Raw genomic sequence first — 23069 nt, 5'->3', positions numbered from 1 at the left:
ACAGGTTGACTAGCTCTTTCAGAGTGCAGATTAGCTCTCTTGGGATCCCAAATTGCATTCTTGGTCTCTATTGTGGTGTTCTGGCACCTCAAATGACATTTTTGGGAGACTTCTCAACTCTTTTTCATATTTTTCTATACTTTAGCGCTTTCAGTATGTACTTTAGCATTTTTTATATGTATTGTGGTATTTTTGACACATTTGTTAGTGTTTTCAATCTATTTGACAGTGTTTTTGGTGTGCAGAGCAGCGTTTTGGGTCCATTTGGCAGCGTTCTTGGCACATATGATGGCGTTCTTGGTCAATTTGATGGCGTTTTTAGTTTTTTATTGATTTTACAAACATTGTATGTTGCATTCCTCATTTTTGCTTCTGGACTATCACTTTCTCAAACCTAATTTGCATATTGTTGGTTTTGTAGGTACTTATTTCACTGTGAAAGATTAGAGTCATAAACTATTTCGCCGTCAAAGAATGCAATATAAACTACTAACTTTGTTTGTAGCTATGAGATTTTGCACTTATTTTTGATAAATTAGGCACATAGACTAATTACAATGGAAATGAACAAACATGTCTTATGTGTTTTGGTGATAGGTGACTATGCTCTCACCTTTCTTAGGTGATCAAAAAGCTAGACTCATCCTTTGCTTTCAATAGTCCATATCTTTAGCGGGCCTGTCCTCCCGAGGAGCTAATAACTCTAAGCCATTAAGGTCGATGAGAGGGGAACGACCCAAGTGGGAATGACTAATGCCAAGTACTCCAACCCACTATAAAATAAATGTGATTTGATGAAAATCAAGTCAATAACAGTGCTCGGGAATAGCTCTCCTCCATACCTTCGGGTATATCAAACCTTGGTTTTCAAGGCTGGGAGACCTCTTAATTGAGTTTATACCCCAACGCACCAAATGAATCCCTTACTAGTTCCAATTAAATTAGAAGCTACCCAGTTTACCTCCAAAAATTATTAAATTCTTAGTGCATGGAGGGGGAAGAATCTCTCCTTAAGATACTCCCCATATGTCCCTCTTGAGCATATGTGCGAACTCCCCTTTTGAGACCTTATTGCTAGGCTCATAATGGGACTCCACTAGCTCTCGCAAAGGCAAAAACACGAGTACCCTTTAGGGGGTGACAAGGCTGTGTTAGTTGATAGGGTACCAAGTTGTGGGATAAGAACTAATAATGAAGCCAATCTCCTTAGGATAGACTGATTGATGTGCTTTCAATTGTTCAAAACCTGTAAAAACTTGGGCTTTCTTTAAAAGCTTCTTGAACATACACTTTATGTGTCCTTTGGGACAAAAATACAATCTGATTTTTGTGTTTGTAAGTCAAGTCAAGATCTCATCCATTAAAATACAACAAACCTTGAAAAATCAAACTTCAAATTGTCAAATTCACAAATTTCATAGCAGATTAGCTCTTTCAGTCCAAACAGTTGCACCTACGATCCAAACAGTTGCACTTATAGGCCAAACAGTCACATTCACAATCCAAACATTAGCTCTGTTAGTCCAAATAGTTGCACTTACAGTCCAAACAATCGCATTTTTAGTCCAAACGTCAGCTCTCTTGGTGTGAATGTTAACTTTCTCATATTTCAACATTAACTCTCCAAGGTTGAGCACATTAGAGTTTCTAGTCTAAACAGTACAGTTCCTAGTCTAAATAGCAGAGTTCCTGGTCTAAATAGCAGAATTCCTGGTCTAAACAACATAGTTCTTAGTCTAAACAATAGCTCTCTTGGTCTAAAGGTTAGCTCCCTTGGTCTAATCAACAACTCTTGTGAGTTGAATGTCAAATTTCTCATGTTGCAGCATTAGATCTCCTATTTTGTACTTTTTAGGTCTAAATATCAGTTCTCTAAGTCTGAAAATCACAAAGTTGGATTAAAATTGCAATCTCCTAAATTCAAACACTGAATTTGCTAAGTCTACACATCATTATTTGAACTTTAGAGTCACTATATTGCAGAGAAGAGTTCCTGGTCATTCTGTCAGCGTTTCTGGTCTATCAGCATTTCTGGTCTATCTATCAGCATTTTTGGTCAGTATAGCAACATTTCTAGTAAGTTTGTCAGTGTTTCTGGTCAGTATAGCAGAGTTCTTGGTCATTTTGTCAGTGTTTTTGGTAAAATACATCAAAATCAGAAAACAAAAACAAACCATTTCTCAAATGACTAAACATAGAGACTAGGTCATCTTGGGTCATTCAATCAGTTTATCTTCTATCAAAACATATTCAAGATCTAGGCATGCTAAAGGTCTCAAGTATTCACCTAAAACAAGTTTAAAGATCTAACACCTTAGAGTGCAACATCACATTTTCTTAGATAAACTAATCGTTCAAACATAGTTTCTCATCAGGATCTATCATCCTTTAATCACCAAACTACAACGCTTGATCAGAATAACCTTGTTCTTTATCATAGGATATATCGTTCTTATTGAACTTGGTCATATAAAAAATCACAAAATTTGCACTCCAAAACTAAGATCAAAAAACTTGCAAACAAACAAATACTTGAAAAGATCATTTCCTCAACAATTGATCACTTATTGCGACACATTATGCAAGATTTAATCTCACAAAAACATTCAAAACACATGTATGCCCGTTCTAACCAGGGATTAGAGATGAAAGATTGCAGAAACAGAAATAGAAATGTTTGAAATAACTAAAGACTATAGAAACATGGAACACGAAGATGAAATACAAGTTGAAGGAGAAATAATAGAACAAAATATCAGAGACATCAAAAAAGATCCTCAATTTGATGAATTTATGCAAAAATTATTGAAGGGAGAAAAAAAAAAAATTCCTAATGTTAGCAAAATCTAGTGCTACACTTCCCCAAGATTTTGATGTGAACAAATTGACACAAAAGAGAAGTGAAACCCCCCTTAATAATGAACAATATGAGGATATTTTTGGTCTCAAACCCAATGACACGTCAATTCCTAGTAACACCAAAACCAATGAGGAAACTTACATTCCCACAAGGGATGAAGTAGAAATTCTAAATAATGCTCAATCTAATGAGGATATAAGAAGGGGTACAGATGATACAAGAAGAGATCAAGCTCCTCCTAGAAAACAAAACCATGGTTATACAAGAACAAATCATGTTGATAATCCTATCACAACTCTCGCACAACAAATACAAACACTACAAACACAAATTCAAGATATGCAGAGAGGAAATATTAGAAGATACTCACTTCAAGAAATCTGTCCTTATCCATTCGACATGAATCTAAACATGAGACCATTTCCTATAGGTTTTGAAACTCCTAGATATGAAAAATATGATGGAAGCACTGACCCCCAAGATCATATATGATAATTTTGCATAATGAGTATGGAGTTTGCACATGAGGATACCTACTTGATGAGATTATTTCCAAAAAGATTAACTGGACTAGCTATGGAATGGTTCTCCAAACTTACAGCTGGAATCAGATCATTCTCAGAATTGGTGGATAAGTTTGTTTCACAATACTCTTACAAAATACAACATGAAGTAACAATGCTAGACCTATATAATGCCAAACAAAAGAGTGGAGAACCTTTCATGACATTTTTACAGAGATGGAGACGGTTAGCTTCACAATATCCTCGTACAATGCCAAAGTATGAAAAAATGGACATATTCATCAACAACCTAAATGATCAAATGAGTTATTATCTAAAAATGCAAGGAAATCAAAGTTTCAGAAAACTGATTGATAATGGAATCAGAATGGAGGAAGCCATGATAAAGAAAGGTGAGTTGAAAATATTCAAAGAAGGAATTCACCCTCCTAACAACAATCACAATGTGTAGCGTCCTAAAATTGCGACACTTGCAATTTCGACTGCATTTGGGTCTTCACGATGGCGGTGCAATACTGAACCTGAATGGAGACCCTGAAACTTGTTCATGACACCAAAAACTGCATTTTTTCAGCACCCTGCTGTCCCTAGAGGTGGGACCATGGCACCCAATGCCCTGGTCCTTCAGGACTAGGGCACCCAGCGCCCTGGTCCCCAGGGACCATGGCGCCCAGCGCCCTAGTCCCTGGCCCTATTTTGGGCCCGGTCTCTTTTGGAGCTTCGGGTCTTTAAGTTTGCAATTCGGGAAATATTGTTTCCTGGTCGGCCCAAGGTTGGAAAAATTAGTCTTTCAACCCTAATTGATAAGTATATAAACTACATTTCCTCTCCCATTTTAAGGGAGGAAGGACATATGTGTGTACAAGAGGCAGAAGTGCTAGGCAAACATTCAAACATTCAAGCATTCAAGTATTCCTTCAAGCAATTGAGCATTCTAAGTCTCCATTCAAGGCTAGGTGTTGCATTCAAGACAAGGATTCAACCATTGAAGAGGAGATCACTTACAACATACAACATACTACATACATTACACCTTCGCATGTAAGAATACAAACATTCTTACAACAAGGTATCAGTACTTGTTTACATTACAAACATTTACATTTACAGCATTCTCATTTCTTGGTTAATTCCAAAACCGGGGTTTGACCTAAAGGAAAACCCCTAATCCCTAACCCCCCAATCATCCTCTCTTTTCTATGTGTAGGTTGTAGGTACGCGGCTGTAATTGAAGATCTGGAATCCTTGTGCAGAGACGAACAGATCCCCCTTCGTTTCGCGGATTTTTCGAAGGACCGCGTGCACGTCAGGCGCCATCGTCCCATCAACTTTCGCTCAAATTTGCAAAACAGCATCATCTCGACATTTTACTGCTAATTCCAGGTCCGCAGCTTCATCCCGTATCCCTATCTCTATTTATAAGCGAATCTTTCTTACTTTACATGCATTCCTAGTTCAATCTTCTATCTACATTCTTTACAAAAGAGGGTATCCTTGATGTCCCAACCCTTGAAACTCATTTAGAATCCAATCCTGCATTGTGTGGGATTGGATCTTGTGGGTTTCAACCCCTCTTTTGAATGTAAAGTCCCTCCTAAGTGAAAACTATCAATCCTAGTGACCCCCTTTCTCCTTGGAGTGGGGGAGAACACCTAGGGTTTGATTTTTCCGCTTTACATTTTGGTGAACCTGACGTGAACATCCTAATTCTGATTATTCATGGTTAGATCTGAAAAATTTGCTTCCTTAATTACATTTCCATGTTTGATCTTTTGCAAATTTTAGAGGTTAATTGCACAAAACCCTAAATTTTCTTTTTAATAATTGAGCTTGCGAAATGTTTAATTGTTAATGCTTGTTTCAGATCTACCCTTCTACTGCAAATTATCAAATCATATCTGTGCTTTAATTTTGAAAATTAAGTGGTTAAGTGTCAAAACCCTAATTTTTAAAACCCTCTTGATTTAGCCTTTGACTGATGATTTCACTGATCAAAACACCTCCAAATCGGCTGTAACTTTGGATTCCGCAACAAAATCATAATATCTCTCATCCCTGAAAATTTGGAAAAAAGTTGCGAGGACCATGTGCACCCTGAGCGCCACTGTCCCCGACATTTTTTTTGAAATTTCGGGAGCTAGATCTTACTGTATTTTTCTGCTAAAATCCAGAATTTTGGCTGATTTTATTAATTCTAACACTTTCAAAATTATAGTCAAAGTTGGTCTAGTGATTGCTTGGATTAAGGCTTCTAATCATTCAAAAATTGTTGAAACTAAAATTCATGTCAAAATTGTGTTTCTTACTATCCTAAATCTGAAAAGTGTGTTGGCATTCATTCAAAATTTCAGTGCTTTATTCAAATTTTTGCAATTTGTGATTTTTGAAATTAAATGTTTAATTGCAACAACCTTGATTTCCATTTTCAAAATTGAATTTTGTGTGAAATTGAGTCAATTTTTAAACTTGAAAACCTGCATTGCTTTTAGTATTCCCTCTAAAATCATAAAATTCAAAATTTCAGTTTCCCTCTCTTTTTCAAAATTCAAATTTTGCATTTTTCAATAATCTTGGTAAGGTTCAATTTTGAGATTGAAACTTTAATTTGGCCTATCTACAGATCATAAAATCACTCAATTTTTTCAGATTAGCTTTAAAATCATCATAACTTTCATCCCTGCAAATTTCGAAAAAAGTTGCGAGGACCGTGTGCACTCTGTTCGCCATGGTCCCGGACATTTTTTCTGAAATTTTGGGAGATTGTCCTGATTGTATTTAACAGCTTAAATCTAGGAGATTGGCTGATTTTACTGAAATTTGCTACCTCTAAATTCAAAATTTTCTCTCTCTCCCTAGTACATAAGTTTTACAACAATAAGCCCTACTTACACTATTCCCGTTAGACGAAGCCTTAGAATGAAGTCTTTCCAAGTTTTAATTACTGAGGAGATGGAACCTAATTTGAATAGCCTTTTTAACGAGGACACGGGTAATTCCTCTAATCCTCCTAATGATGAAGAAGCTCTCCATGAGGTTTCTAAAGAACAACTTTCAAAATTGGATATCCAATTTGATGATTTTTGACAATGGATGTCTCAAGAATACCCTGATAGTCAAGCTCTTCCTTTAATTGAGGGTCTAAAACGTATGCTTCAAAGTGATAAGAATGGAATTGATATTTTGCGTGGTATTGCACACATTGTGGATTTGAATGTGATGCCTATAAAGAGTTGTGCTGGAACTTTGGGTTATACACAACCTCCTACTCAAGTTAATCATTCTATTCCTTTAACAACTTCTATTGCTAGTATACCTACTTTCACATCAAACATAATGACTACTTCAATACAAGACATTCCACCTATGATCACCAGTCATGGGGGCAATCCCTCTTCTTCAATTAACCCTCTTCCTTCATTTAATCCGACTTCTTCATTCATTCCTTCAATAAGTGTTCCTATTACATCTCCACAAATGAACCTGGCGCAAGGGGGCAATTCATTTAACCATTCCATTCCTCCTTGTAGTGTTCCTCCTTTCCAATCATCTCCTATGACTAACTATCATAGTGTCCCGCCACCTTACTCTCAATCAATACCTTCTTTCAATAACATAATACCTCCAACACAATCTAGCACGTCTAATATGAATTCTTTGACTGAAGCGACCATTAACAATCTTGCACAAACCGTCTCTTCTTTACAGCAACAAATTGCCTCTATGAATCAATCTAAGTTTAGTGTGCCCACATTTGATGTTGCGAGCCGACTTTCTCTTGACATTGTTCGAGCTATTCCCCCTAAGCATGTTGAACTCCCATAATTGGAGCTTTACAATGGTAAGGGTGATCCTCTAACACATGTTAAGACTTTTCAAACAATATGTACTGATTTTGCTTATGACCAAAGGTTGCTTGCAAAACTGTTTACTAGAACATTAAGAGACAAAGCCCTACAATGGTATTGCTCGTTGCCTTCCTATTCTATTACTTCTTTCGAACAACTTGCAAATGCTTTCATTCAACAATTTCAAAACAATATAAGTCCTAAAGTTACTTTGATTGATTTAATGCATTGTAAACAAGGTGTTAAAGAAAAAGTGACTGATTTCATTGGTAGATATAAGCATTTGTATGCTCAAATTTCTTTTCTAGTGCCTGACAATGATATTCAAAGAATCTTTATTTCTAATTTACAAAAAGATATTAGAGAAAAACTTCTGTTTTCTGAGTTTACTTCTTTCCAACAGTTGTGTGCAACTCTTCACAATTATCAACTGACTGTGAGTCAAATGGAACAAGCAAATCCTATGGCTCCGAGTGATAAGGGTGATAGTAGTCAACAACCATTCGGGAAGTTTAAACCGAATAGAGAGTCCATTAAATTCAATGAAAACATCATCAACAATGTGAATGCAGCATCAGGTGTGCCTCCTATTTCTAAGTTTTTCAAGAAAGAAAGAAAGTTTACTCCTTTGAATGAGTCATTGCATAGTATTATGAATAAGTTATTGGAACAACATGTTCTTATTCTTCCTCCTATAAGGAAAATAGATCCTACAAAGATTAATTCACCCTATTTTGATAACAAATCTTTTTGTCAATTTCATCATCAACCTAGGCATGATACTGAAAAATGTTTTGCTTTAAAGGGTAAAATTCAAGATTTGATTGATAATAATACTATCTCTGTTTCAGGAGTGAATGATAAAGGCAACACATCTGTAGCTCCTCCTAACCAAAATCTTCAAATTTTTACTCATCCGTTACCTTCTCATACCTCTAATGCGATTGATACTAATGATTCCTCTGTCTCACCTGATGATCTTGTGTCTATGACTCCAAATGTGATTAAATTTGTAGAGCAGCAGAAAATCCCTAAAGAACCTTCCATCACCTTTGATTCTAGTGAAACTATCAGGGCACCTAATGGTCCTTTATATATAGTTGCAAAAGTCAAGAATACACCTTGCTGTGGAGTGCTTATTGATCCTTCTTGCATGGTTAATATCATTACTGAAGAATTTCTTTTTACTTTGCAATTGAATCAAGTGATCTATGACGAAACAAATGTGGTTGTGAAATTATTTGATGCATTTTCTTCTCCTTCAATTGGTTCTATTACATTACCTATTGAGGTCCATAACAAATCCCTTGATGTGAACTTTGCTATTATTCCATCGTCCGAACAATTTCGTGTGAAGCTAGGCTATCCTTGGCTATCTTCCATGAAAGCTATTTCTTCTCCTATTCACAAGTGTTTGAAATTTACCCATAATGGTGAAGTTGTTACTGTCAATCATAGTCTCTTTAAACCAGCTGTAAGAACTTCTAGCGTTCCTACTGATTATTTCTGGCCTAAACAATTCCAATCTCTTCCACCGTGAAGTGATCATCTTTTCAAATCTTATCAAAAGTGGAAAAAAGATATGATCCTATCTCTAAGTGAACCTAGAACACCCAAACTTGATATTTCTATCATTCTTGAGAAGGAAGTTCTTCCTTTGAAAGATAAAACTAATGTCTTTCCTCAAGAAGATTCCCAACCCATCCCTATGGATGTGACTATGTCTATGTCTAATAAACTTCCTAAAAGTAGACCTATACCTCCTTATCATGATGGACTTGGTCTCCTTCCTAAACCAAATATTCTTCCTTTATATGGAACAGTTCCTCCTTCTTTTTATAGAGAGAAGAGACCTTCTTCTTCTCCTATTATCCAACCTAAGAGACCACAACCCAAACACCCAAGTGATAAGGATGGGAACATTCCTCCTCCTCAATCTTCTCAACTTCTTACTAAGACTAGAAGAAATCGTTCTGCACGTGAACACCGATGGAAGCGTCGTCTTAGAGCTCAGGCAGCTGCTTCTCAAACTTTGCAATCTCCAAAAACACCTTCAGCTAGCATTATTCCATTTTCTCCTCAACCAGAAATTGAACCAAAATCTCCTAAACATAAGATGCATGATGGTCTTGATCCTGTGCGAGTTAAAGATCCTATTTTTATAAATCTTGATGATGATATAGATGAAAATGTTACTCTTTTCATTCTGATAGTGAATATGAATCTGTTGACGTTGATAACCATTTATCTAAAGAATTCTCTAAAGCACTTATCCTAGCTCCTAGACAAGAACAACGTGGCTTGGGACATGAACATAGCCCTTGTTTGGACCTTGTGATAGCTCTAGCTGTTGTGTTGGATGTTCCTCCTCTAGCGTGTTCCCTACCTTCCCGAAACATTGATCAGCAAGATCAGGGGGTAGATGACATGCTAGACTAGTTCATTAGCATAGCAGACTCTTTCCTCCTCCCTATTCTTACTTCTTCTATGTGTTATTATCATTCTTCTATTTGTTTTCCTTAGTGTTGTCTACTTGAGGATGATGCAAAGAATTGCGACCTCTTTTGGTCTCTCTCATGTTGACTCAAAAGACACATGTGTTCCCTTCTTCTAGGTGACCTTCCTTGATTGGGGAATGAAGAAAAATTATGCATACATACATATGATTCACATGAATTATCATACAGCATACTGACCCCAAGGAAAGTGAAGTCACCTTGTGCTTTGTGTTTTGTGTCTATTATCCTTGGGCTTATCTCACACTTGGGGGCTAAATCCTTGTGATAACGTGCTCCTTTCCTTCTCATTTCCTATATGTATCACTACCTTAAAGAAATCACCCCCGATGAGGCATGTGCGATCACTTTAACGTAGGGGGGCATACACCCTATTCATATCTCTTCAAGATACTTGAAAATTTCTTGACAAATTTAGCTTTGCCTTGAAAGTTTTTGATATCTTTCTTGCATGACTCATAGTGAGGGAACCTTACTACTGACAGTCATGGTTCTCCCTTGTGATCTTCCCTTTTACTTTGTCAATCGAAGTCGTAAGATCCTTAGTCCACTGGGGGCTTGGTATATCTTGCGACGTGGTGAAAGTTTTTCAATGTTGTTTCCTTGTACTTTACTGGAAGTATGGGCATACGCTTATACTCCCGCTAAAGTGGGGGCTAAATATAGCATCCTAAAATTGTGACACTTGCAATTTCTACTGCATTTGGGTCTTCACAATGGTGGTGCAACACTGAACCTGAATGGAGACCCCGAAACTTGTTCATGACACCAAAAACTGCATTTTTTCAGCACCCTGGCTTGATCCTCCTTGCACCCTGTTGTCCCTGGAGGTGGGACCATGGCACCCAGTGCCATGGTCCTTCAGGACTAGGGCGCCCAGCACCCTAGTCCCCCAGGACCATGGCGCCCAGCACCCTAGTCCCTGGCCCTATTTTGGGCCCGGTCTCTTTTGGGGCTTCGGGTCTTTAAGTTTGCAATTCGGGAAATATTATTTCCTGGTCGGCCCAAGGTCAGAAAAATCAGTCTTTCAACCCTAATTGATAAGTATATAAACTACATTTCCTCTCCCATTTTAAGGGAGGAAGGACATATGTGTGTACAAGAGGCAGAAGCACTAGGCAAACATTCAAACATTCAAGCATTCAAGCATTCCTTCAAGCAATTGAGCATTCTAAGTCTCCATTCAAGGCTAGGTGTTGCATTCAAGACAAGGATTCAACCATTGAAGAGGAGATCACTTACAACATACAACATACTACATACATTACACCTTCGCATGTAAGAATACAAACATTCTTACAACAAGGTATCAGTACTTGTTTACATTACAAACATTTACATTTACAGCATTCTCATTTCTTGGTTAATTCCAAAACCGGGGTTTGACCTAAAGGCAAACCCCTAATCCCTAACCCCCCAATCGTCCTCTCTTTTCTATGTGTAGGTTGCAGGTACGCGGCTGTAATTGAAGATCTGGAATCCTTGTGCAGAGATGAATAGATCCCCCTTCGTTTCGCAGATTTTTCGGAGGATCGTGTGCACATCGGGTGCCATCGTCCCATCAACTTTCGCTCAAATTTGCAGAACAACATCATCTTGACATTTTACTACTAATTCCAGGTCCGCAGCTTCATCTCGTATCCCTATCTCTATTTATAAGCGAATCTTTCTTACTTTACATGCATTCCTAGTTCAATCTTCTATCTACATTCTTTACAAAAGAGGGTATCCTTGATGTCTCAACCCTTGAAACTCATTTAGAATCCAATCTTGCATTGTGTGGGATTGGATCTTGTGGGTTTCAACCCCTCTTTTGAATGTAAAGTCCCTCCTAAGTGAAAGTCGTCAATCCTAGTGACCCCCTTTCTCCTTGGAGTAGGGGAGAACACCTAGGGTTCGATTTTTCCGCTTTACACAATGATAAGCCAAAGTTTTGGAATAGAAATCGTAAAGTCATCAATGATGGGATAGTGGATAAAAATAATGTGAAACTAAAGCAACTAGTTTTTAATTTATCCAATCACTCAACAGCGGCTCAGCAAAACAACAATCACCCAAAAGCAACTATCAAAAATTTCTTTCGAAGACAATTTACAAACATTGGTGAACCCCTTGGATCCGCATTAAAAATGCTTATCGCAAACAAATTGATTACTTTACCAGAAGAAAGAAACTTTGAACCCAAGGTAAAACCTACTTGGTGGAATGACAACCATTATTGTGATTTCCATCGAAACAAAGGACACCAAACAGATTCTTGTCAATGATTAAAACATGTCATCCAAGATTTGATTGATAATGGAATAATAATTGTGGATGGACATACAACAAAAGAATCTCACACAGCTTTCAAAACTCCGCTTCCTAACTATGAGAAGGGTAAATCATGAACAGGGCAGAATGGTAAAGGTAAAGCAAAGGTAAACTATGCTCATGCATATGACAATGTGGTAAATGTGATTGTGGTTAAAGAGCAACAACATAAAGAACCCACTCATGTCATCACATGAAGCAAAGCCAAAGTAGTCTTGTTGGGTCCTACAACAAACATTCCATACACTACAAAACAATACAATCTAGTGGATCAATTATAGAAAATACCCGTACAAACATCCATCTTAGAACTTTTAAAAATTTCACTTGCACACAAAGAAATTCTAGAAAAAGCATTATTTGATACAACAGTATCCAAAGATCTTGATATAGATCAATTTCAAACCATGGTGGGACACCTCACAACCCCTCACTGCTTATCATTTACCGAAGAATATGACATGTCCTTGCAACATCCCCATAATGCTCCCTTGCATATTAAAGTCCTCATTCACAAGACACGCATTAAAAATGTCCTAATAGATGGTGGAGTTGGCTTAAATATTTTCTCATTGAGTCTTGTCTGTGCTCTAGGTTATTCAGAAGATGCAATTGATCCTTAGAAAAAGATCACCATCAAAGCATATGATGAAGAAGAATGTTCCTCTAAAGGAATTGTGATATTACCCATTAGAGTGGGACCTCTTCAGAAAGGCACAACATGCCAAGTTCTAGACTTGGAATTATCATACAACATACTCCTGGGAAGACCCTGGATACATGATATACAAGTTGTTCAATCCACGTATCATCAATTCCTAAAGTTTCCCTACAATGGGCAGGAAATCTCGATCTCGACAGATTGAAATCCATTTTAGTATTGTAGTAATCTCAAACCAGCTCAAGAAGTCATTGTTCCTCATAACAGGGAGGCATCATATTCAAACACAAAAACTAAAGAAAAATCATTTGCCTCAATTTTGTCAAGTATGGAAAAACAAATGCAACTAAGAGATCGAGGGAATGGAGAATATTCAATATCCTAATTACCACTTTATCCTAAATCCTATGGAAAACCATCAAATTCTAAACAACAACCAATTGTGAAACATCTTCCAATATTTGATGGAGCATTTGTTAGTGCTCAGACCTTATCAGAGGAAACAAAAGACAAAGATGTGCTACAATGGCTATACAAAGATGAAGAAGTCCAACAAAAGATCAATAATGTCAGAGTACCCACTGAAAAGTATGGAAAAGGGTTTAACATTCTTCAAAAAATGGGATACACTGGAACAGGTCTGGTAGGAAAATGACAAGAAGGTATCTTAGAACCTATCCAACCTCATACTTAGCAGGCTACAGACAAAACAGGCTTAGGGTACAGACAAATTACTCTACCAGAGAACACATCCTCTAACCAACACCAAGAGGAATATGAAAATAGACAAGAACAACTTGCAATTGAAAGGGAAGAAGCATCTACAAAGCAACAAGCACAAACAAACATGAAATGGAAAAAGAAGCAATCCTCAAATCAACAAGAGAAACAAACCAATGATACCTCCCAAGCAACATTAACTCTTAATCAAAACAAGCATGAACCTAGTACTAATCAAGGAGAGCTGATAGTAAAGTTGACAGAACTCAATCTCAGTCCAGAAGAAGTTGAATATGAAAGAAGAAAAGATATAGCAAGACAAATAGAAGAAACACATCAAAAGCTATATGAACAAATTTGTAGATTCCAAGTTGCAAGTGAGACAAATTCTGATGAATGGGAATGGGATTCCTATCATTTTGAAGAATCAGCTGAAGAAAATTGTTTTGAAGAAGATGTAGGAGTCGATGTAGTTCACACATATGAAGGGAAAACATTAGGAACTAGTTCACTTGAATTAGAATCACATTCAACTGACTTGGACTTAATTGAGGATGATCAAGAACTTCTTATGCGAGGTCATTCTAATGAGGGTACCATTCTAGATATCGACATACATATCGAAAATGTTGATAGCTCAATCATGACCCTAAATACTCTTGAAACATCTCAACTTGATGACCCCTTACCTCTAATCCACCTCAAACTTATTGATTGGGAAAATGAAGGACATATTGCCATTGATACCTTTTCGAATGACCATGCCATATCCGTATATCTTAATGCAATCAAACCCACAATAACTTTCACTAGGAATTTCAGCAACGCATCTTCTAGTCAAGTGGGTGCCAAATCTCCTAGTCACAAAAAGGAAAATAAAGAAAATAATATCAGGTCTAATGCTGAAAGCCATTTCTTGGCAACATTAGATCGGGAAAAAGTAAAAAGAAAGGACACATCTAACGATGAAAACCCTCCTCGAGACACTGGAAGATGGGAGACTTGACACTTTACTTGAGTACTATCAAGAAAGGTCATCAATTTTGATCGAACCAATAGAGGTAGTTAACATTGGGACAACAGAGCAACCAAAGATCCTACATCCATCGACTTCTCTATCAGAAGAAGAAAGGAAACAATATATGGAATTATTCAAACGATGGCAAATCGATTTTGCCTGGTCATATGTAGACATGCCAGGTTTAGATCCAGAGCTTATTATGCATCACTTAAATGTCAGTCCAGGAGCCAAACCAGTCAAACATAAATTAAGAAAGATGCATCCACATATCGCTCTCCTAGTCAAAGGAGAACTAAAGAAATTAATGGATGTAGGATTCATCAGACCTATAACATATCCTCAATGGGTATCAAACATCATTCCTGTTTCAAAACTAGACAAAAGTATCAGAGTATGCATAGTCTTCAGAGATCTTAATAATGCATATCCAAAGGATGACTTTCCTTTGCCTAACATTGACATCATTGTAGATTTAACAGCTGGACACTCCATGTTTTCTCTAATGGATGGTTTCTTTGGATATAATTAGATTAAAATAGCACCTGGAGATCAAGAAAAGACAATGTTCACATGTCTATGGGATACTTTCTGCTAGAACATCATGCCTTTTGGACTAAAGAACGCATGTGCCACATATCAGAGAGCTATGACAACAATATTCCATGACATGATGCATACATTCATGGAAGACTATGTGGATGACATCTTGGCCAAATCATACAATAGAGAAGAACATATAGAGATACTGGAAAAGATCTTTGACTGGTTAGAATAGTACAAGCTACGGCTAAATCCTAAGAAATGTGCCTTTGGTGTCACTTTAGGAAAGCTATTGGGATACATTGTCTCAGCTAGAGGTATCAAAGTAGATCTAGCTAAGGTCAAAGCAATCATGGAAATGACATCTCCCAAGAATCTCAGCCAACTCAGATCACTTTAGGGAAGACTGCAGTCAATCAGAAGATTTGTTGCTCAACTAGCACATAAATATAAACCATTTACTCATCTATTGCACAAAAATGTTAATTTCAAGTGGGACATACACAGGCATCCCAAGTGATTTCTCTTCGTGGTTTGGATCATTATATATATCATAATAAAGGTTTGTTTCTAGGCTGGGGGAAAAATCCTAAACCTAGCTGGGGGCAAATTTTTTTGATCATTTTGAGCTTAATCAAATAGGTAGAACAACAGTTAGACAACACTTGTCAAGTGAAAAACTGAGACACATCCAACATTGAATATAAGATCACATTGTCAACCATTAAATATCACATATCAATCTAAACATGAAAAAACACATATCAATGGATGATATATCTTGACTCATGATTTTAACACTTTGGTAATAATGGTTCAACTATTTTATTTTGATTTTCGCTATCATGATTTTTGAGTAACTCCAGGATGTCTTTGACTAAAGGAATGAGGAAGGAACGTGATATTTTTCTTGTCTGCTATCTGTAATTAATCATTATTATGTGCAACGTTGTCTTAGGACATGATCATCAGAGTATCATGGAAGACATTCCGGACTTGCATATAAAAATGGTTAATACTGCCTGTTTTACACAAGCAACACTCAGGTCATCTTGGTTCAATTATACCTCGATGCTTGTGCTAGCTTGCAATATCAAAACCCAAGAAAGTAGTGCTCAGTTCATCATGGTTCAATTATACCATTGACGTTTGCACTCACTTCCCATATTTTAAAGGCTCAATGATGAAACAAAGCAATGACTCCATGACCAGTCTGATCACCGCATTGCATTTGCATTTTAAAGTAGATTTGCATTTCATTTTGCATGGGATCACGATGCTCATCTTTTCCAAGGCCAAAGACTAACATGGTGTTATCTCTCTTATTACGTGATTGAGTACATTGGCCAATAGCAAAAATAATCAATTCATTCATCCTACATGATAAGTTAGTTCATATCATGTAACCATTGCATACTAGGGCATCATTCATTTAAAGCATCAAATCATTCATTCATTTAGTTAGATCATTGCATGGCATTCATCTAATCTCAAATCATATAAAGTAGCACCATTGCATTGCATTGCATCCATCTCATATTAACATGCATGAGAAAATCATAAAAGTATCATAAACATAGAAAGCATTGCATTGCACATACATCACATAGAACTTATAAGCATCACCATACATATTTGCATTTGCATACATCATGTAAATACTACATCATCATATATCCATCATCTAGAATTCATAAGCATATAGAAATTAAAGCATACATCAAACATACATCATGAAAGTAACTGTACAACATAATCATATATCAAATAGAATGTATCTATCATCTCATAGGTCATGTAGAGCGCATAGGATCAACTGCATATCATATCATCAAAACAAGATCAATGTCCAAGGTATAATGATACCACAAAATATATGAGATACATCACAAATATAAATTGTGGGAATAATCAATATCTCATCACAAAAAGGTGTGTCCATGAATGGATCAATGTCCCATATCAGTGTGACCACTCGAATGTGAAGTGAAACTCTATCCTGATGCGGCAGGTAGAGTAATACCAGCTGGTACCCCTATACCTAAGTCCCCACCTAGGGGAGCTCTCTGAAGTGGCCCTGTCACTCCTTGACACTCAGTCTGGCTCTGTCTCGATCTCCTACTTAGTTGTGAAAATCTTGGAGCCCTTCAATCAGTAGGAACAACAGTAAAGTATAAGGTCCTGTAATACTTAGCTTCTCGGATCCCCTGGCAAATCATCTTCAGGGTAGTCTTCCTTAAAATATACTCTCCTAACAACTATACCTATGTGTCAGCCTGTCGACACCTATCCCTAGCTGCATCTCTCTTGACTATGAGAGAAGCCATTTGAGTCTCTAGCTAGGCCATCTGAGAGTCCCTCTCTACTAGTTGACTCTCTAGTTGTTGAACTTGAGCCTGTAAGTCCATAATCTGAGCCTACTGCTGATGAGATGACATCCTAATGAGGATCTGTCGAGGTGCCTCTGCTTGTGATATTGTCATAGGTACCTACTCAATTGGGGGAACCTCTTGCTCTAGGAGCTAATGCCTCTGATCCCCTGGACCTGATCTCCTGCGTCTGACCACTCGGGCCATCCAATTTGTATATACATATCTGGTAGATCTAGAACTGCTAGCTCCAGGTATGTCTATCACTGCCACTACCCTTGCTCGACCATCTCCCCCATCCCCCCATCATCATCTCCTCCATCATCATCTCCAACACCATGATCTCCTGCATCTCCTCCATATCCATCTCCATCTCCACTATCATCTCCACCTCCATATCCTCCCCCCCACCATCATCTAGGAGCTCTGCATCATAGCCTCTCATCATCCTCATCAAAAACTGGCTCTGGTTCATCCGGATGTGTCAGCCTTAGAAACCTATGTATAGTACAATGCACGACATACTCATGTGTCATCCCGCTATCCATCACACCTGGAAGATAATCCCAATCAAGTGGCCCCAATGATCAATACTTTATATAGGCTTGGTCATATGAAATAGAAGGTCCCCAAGTAGCCACATCCAATCTCCAACGAGCATAATGAGTTTTACCTTGTGGTATCCCCTGTATCCTGCCATAGTGTCTCAACACCCTCGTACAAAGGAATAGCTCGATGACATAGGATATCGATCCAATCAGATATCGTGTCATGAATACATACAACATCTCCACTGCATCCTCAGGCCAAATCTCACAATCCCTATATGGTCTCCATATCACAGTATCCAGATCATCCAAGGTCCATCGCAATACTCCAATTTTCCCAGCTTTCGCTGGACAATGATACCTAGATACCCGTCAGCATAAGGCCTGCCTACAGGTCTATCTCTGTCATCTAATGGTTGTGTGATGGGAAGATTCTCCCAGGCCCATATCTAAAGCATGGTCACCCCTACTGATAACACAGCTGATCTTTGGTACACAACTCAGTGCAGATCATGATACAAGTGCGCCAATGTACATGACCCCCATGCAAATCGGGTCCCCTGTGTCACCATCTTCTCAAGAAGATGACCCCATCCAATAGATAATCCCTTTGACCTATGATCAGGACAAAGGAAACCTCTAATGAATCCGGTGAGCACAGTAGGTAATGTGCCATATCCTAGCTCTAGCATCTCCTGCCACGCAATGTCATATCCACCTATCTCATCATCCTTGCACACTCGACAAAGTGCATTTGTCCCACCCTTCTTGTTGAGATCATAATACACTAACTCACCCATCACAGGGATGCACAATATCTAGTAGACATCCTCAGGTGTCATCGTCATCTCGCTCGTCAGCAAATGAAAAGTGTTGTGCTCACTATGCCAACGCTTTGCTAAGGCTGTCAATAATCCTTGATTTATAAAAGGTCAGGGCATGTCAAGAAGGGAAGATAAACCACACCTACTAATGTGGTCTCACTTCTCTTGGCTAAGGTGGGGTATCAGCATCCATGTCTTCAAGAAGCGCTCCTGAGACTGGAGAATAGTAAAGTGCTCCTGCAATCAAATCATTCATCATATTAGTTTATTGATTTATCCATCTATCAAATCAATCTATCTATTGGTCTATCTTTCTCAATTGAGATTTTTATCAAATCTCGTTGGTCCCAAATCAATGAATCATCTATCATGAGGTCATTATCAATCCTATCTCATCTCGTGTGTGCATCGAGATAATTAGAACTAATCATCAAATTTATTAATCAAGAGTGTCTAATTTTATCAATTAGATAGCTAAACAAATCTTACCCTATCAAAAATCAAATTAAATTGATAGCAAACACAACCTCTTTATCAAATCACTTTGAAAAATGACACAAATTGGCAAATCAAATCATTTTCCTCAAAAATCAGCAAATCAAATCATTTTCCAAAAATCACCCAAATCAAATAATCAAAAAAATGCAAAATTGAAAAATCAAATAATCGAAAAAAAAAAAAAATCGGGAAAAAAAGTAGCCAAGTCGCCCCCCCCCCCTCGCGGTGGCGGCCACTACCGCCAAATCTCAAAAATATAATTTTTTTCCCAACCCATCTGGCGAAAACGCTAAAAAATGATTTTTTATGCAAACAGCTAAATTTTTCAAAAATCAACTAAAAATTAACAAAGCTGGGTTTTCTTGAATTACATACCAGTGGACCGTAGGCCATAGGATGCTTGTATCGCCGAACTCGCTTGAACCTATGCTAGTGGTACGAGATCGCCATTCCTTCCTCCAGAGCAATTTTTCTCAAACAACTAAAGTGCACAAATGAGGAGTGGTAAAAGGAATTCACCTTTTTAAACTCATTAAAAATCTAAAAAAAAAAAAAAATTCAAAAACAAATCAAAAAATCACAAAAACTTCAAAAACATTAAAAAATTATCCGATTCATCTCTCGAGGGGGCATCCTCACATCAATATCTATCAATTAGCGTCTGGGGCATCATATCAAGATTTATCATCTCAAAGATTGAATGTGCATCATATCGAGATTTATCATCTCAAAGATTGAATCTGCATCGTGTCGAGATTTATCATCTCAAAATCAAATCAATATCATATCGAAACCAAATCCGCATCAAATCAAGATCAAATTTGCATCCTATTGAAATCAATATCAACAACATCCTCAATCAAGTTTTCTTTGAACCAATGTGTCATCACACATTGTTTCAAAGAGGGGCAAAATGTATATACCTAAAAATGGTTTGAAGCTAGTTAATTAAATACGCAGTTATTTGATTAATTCCCCATCCCAATTAATTGAATTCACAAGCAGTTATAAATAAATCTACATGATTTATTTATATAGTTCATTTCATATCCCCCTTTGATTAATTAATTCTAAATTAATTAATGTCCCCCCATATGAATCAATTCTTCTAATCCCTAATTAAGATTAACAAACTCAAGTTTGTTGAAAACTAATTAGTCTTTTCCAATTATTTGAATTTCTAAATTCAAATGAGCACATGGCTCCTAATTTTTAACCACCTAACATAACCATCCCCTAATCTAACCCATTCCACCTAACCCTAGGTCTAACTAACCCTATCCTATCTTGCACATCCTAACCTCCTATGGTGTGGATATTCTCTCCTTGAGACACATGGCACTTTTCCCATATGTCTCCTCCCATGGACACTTGCCCTCTCATGAGCAAGGCTCCTTGACACTTGTCACCACAGAGATGACAAGTGTCCCTTCCTCCAACCTCTTCTCCAACTTCCTCAATCTTGACCCTTGATATCTTTAGATCAATTCTGGACCGTCGATTCCTAGCACCTCAGCTTTTGCCTTGGAATTCCTATAAATATCCCACATTTTGGAGCAATAAGGATCCCTTGCATTCATAGCTTTAGCATCATTACTATAGGCAATTTTCATTTCAATCATCTAGTAATTAGCATCTTGGATTAATCATAGCATGTTAATCTAGTTTCTTAAATCATACATTTCATATCATCTCCATAGCCAATCATGATCAAGTAGCTACTCAACTCTTGAGTTGCCACTTTGGAGGTCATTGCTCCGCTAAGAGCCCATCAATCCAACACCTTCAAGATCCTCAAGAATAGAGGAAAATGGGACATTTCAAGGAAGGCTTATGGTTTGCATTTCTAATCTAGTTTTTAATTAAGCTTTTCAATTACATTTTATTGTCTCATTATATGTGTATGCCTTCTATATACCACATTTTTAGCATCACAGTTTGCAGTGTTATTCCATGAATTTGAAATAGAAGCATTCCCTTTGTCATGTTTGATGAAGGGGTCTTTGAATATAGTGTGGTCTATTTTAGCAGTTCCTTTGTTGGCATCCATAGTGATATCACCTTGATCAATGAGAGCTTGTATTAGGTTCTTAAGTTTGTAACAACTTGTTGTTTTCTGAATTTTTGAATGGTGGTATTCATAGAAATCATTGTCATTCCACCAAGCAGGTTTGAATGGACTAGGTTCATATGGGTGAGCCTCTGGCAAAGTTATGGCATTACTTTGTATCAACTTCTTGAGAGCTGATTCAATTGGTTCTCTAAGAGGTGTGCAGTTCCTTCTAGGTGCACTGATCCTTGGTGGTCTTAGATTGCTTGCCTGAACTGCATTGGCATTGTTGTTTTGAATTTGATTCCTATTGGAGGAATCAACTAGTCCTTTAAGTGATATCACCACTAGTAGAAATATGGCAAATAAATGACCAGGTGATTAAAATTTTTAGGCACAACAAGTTAAAATGACCAAATTCTAGTCATTTTTTGCAACACAACTATAAATGATTAGTTTGGTCATCGGGTAAGAAAACACAACTAAATAATTAGTCACACAAATAAAAATGACTAATTTGATCATCAGATGATATATATATATATATATACACACACACATATATATGAATGTGTATACATATATATATATATATATATATGTGTGTGTGTATATAAATATATATATACACACACACACACACATATATGAATGTGTATACATATATATATGTATATACATATATATATATATATATATACATATACATATATATGTGTGTGTGTGTATGTATGTATGTATGTATGTGTGTGTGTGTGTATTTATATATAAATATATATATATATATCATAATTAATTATTTTAGTGATTTCAATAATGGCAGGAAGTGAATTTTTAGAGGGAAGTGAATTTTTGGCACATCCCCTAATTATTTTGCAAGGTAGTGTGATTATCGCATTGAGGGCTCCTTCAGAGATCAGTTGACCAACCGTTATCCCTTTGTTGAATCATTGTCCTGTTTGATCTATTTTGATGTGTTCAATTTTGATTTGTTATCCTTGGATGTAATATCATGCAATAGTGCAGGATAAAGACCATTGTGTCCTATTTATTGTTGATGTGGTGTTTTTCAACTATGTTAAGAGCTATTCCCATAGTTTATTGCCCATATTGTATAAATTTTAGAATTACAGGCATTTGGGTCTTTCCTGATAATGTTATTATATTGTCAATCCTACCTCTGGTTACTCACTTTTTATTTCACACTACTACATAGTAGAAGTGTTTAAGACATTAATTTAAGACAAAATAATAATTTTGTCTTAAATACATATTTTATGTTTAACATATATTTTTTAATAGTTAATTGTCTCAAATTAAGACAAACAAAAAACACTTTTTGTAAAATAAGATTTTTTCCCTCTCTTTTCTTCTTGCTCAACTCATCTATCTTTGCTCCCACATATTCAGCATACACTTATCAATGGTGGGAAGGATTAGCATGGGTAGGGTTTTCCAATGGATGACATCAGTATAGCTAATGCCAAGAAAATTATCTAGCTCTAGTTTTTTAGGGGTTTAGAGATCTCAAATAGGTTATTATTCTCATACATCAGGATCTGCATAGCCCCAAGGTTGAATCCAGGTAAGTACCCAATACTAGCATTAGATTTTTGTATTCTTTAATTGGTTTCTTTTGCAATTATATAGCACAATCTTACAAGATAGAATCCTATAAACCGTGAAACTTTGATTAACAATAAAAGGGTTTTAATGGAATAAATAAAAAGGTATAATAGTTCTTAACATCATTGAAATTCCCCAACCCCAAATCCTCCAA

This window comes from Cryptomeria japonica, chromosome 11 (assembly GCF_030272615.1).
Source record: "Cryptomeria japonica chromosome 11, Sugi_1.0, whole genome shotgun sequence".
NCBI lineage: Eukaryota > Viridiplantae > Streptophyta > Pinopsida > Cupressales > Cupressaceae > Cryptomeria > Cryptomeria japonica.
This window is presented reverse-complemented; position numbering follows the sequence as displayed.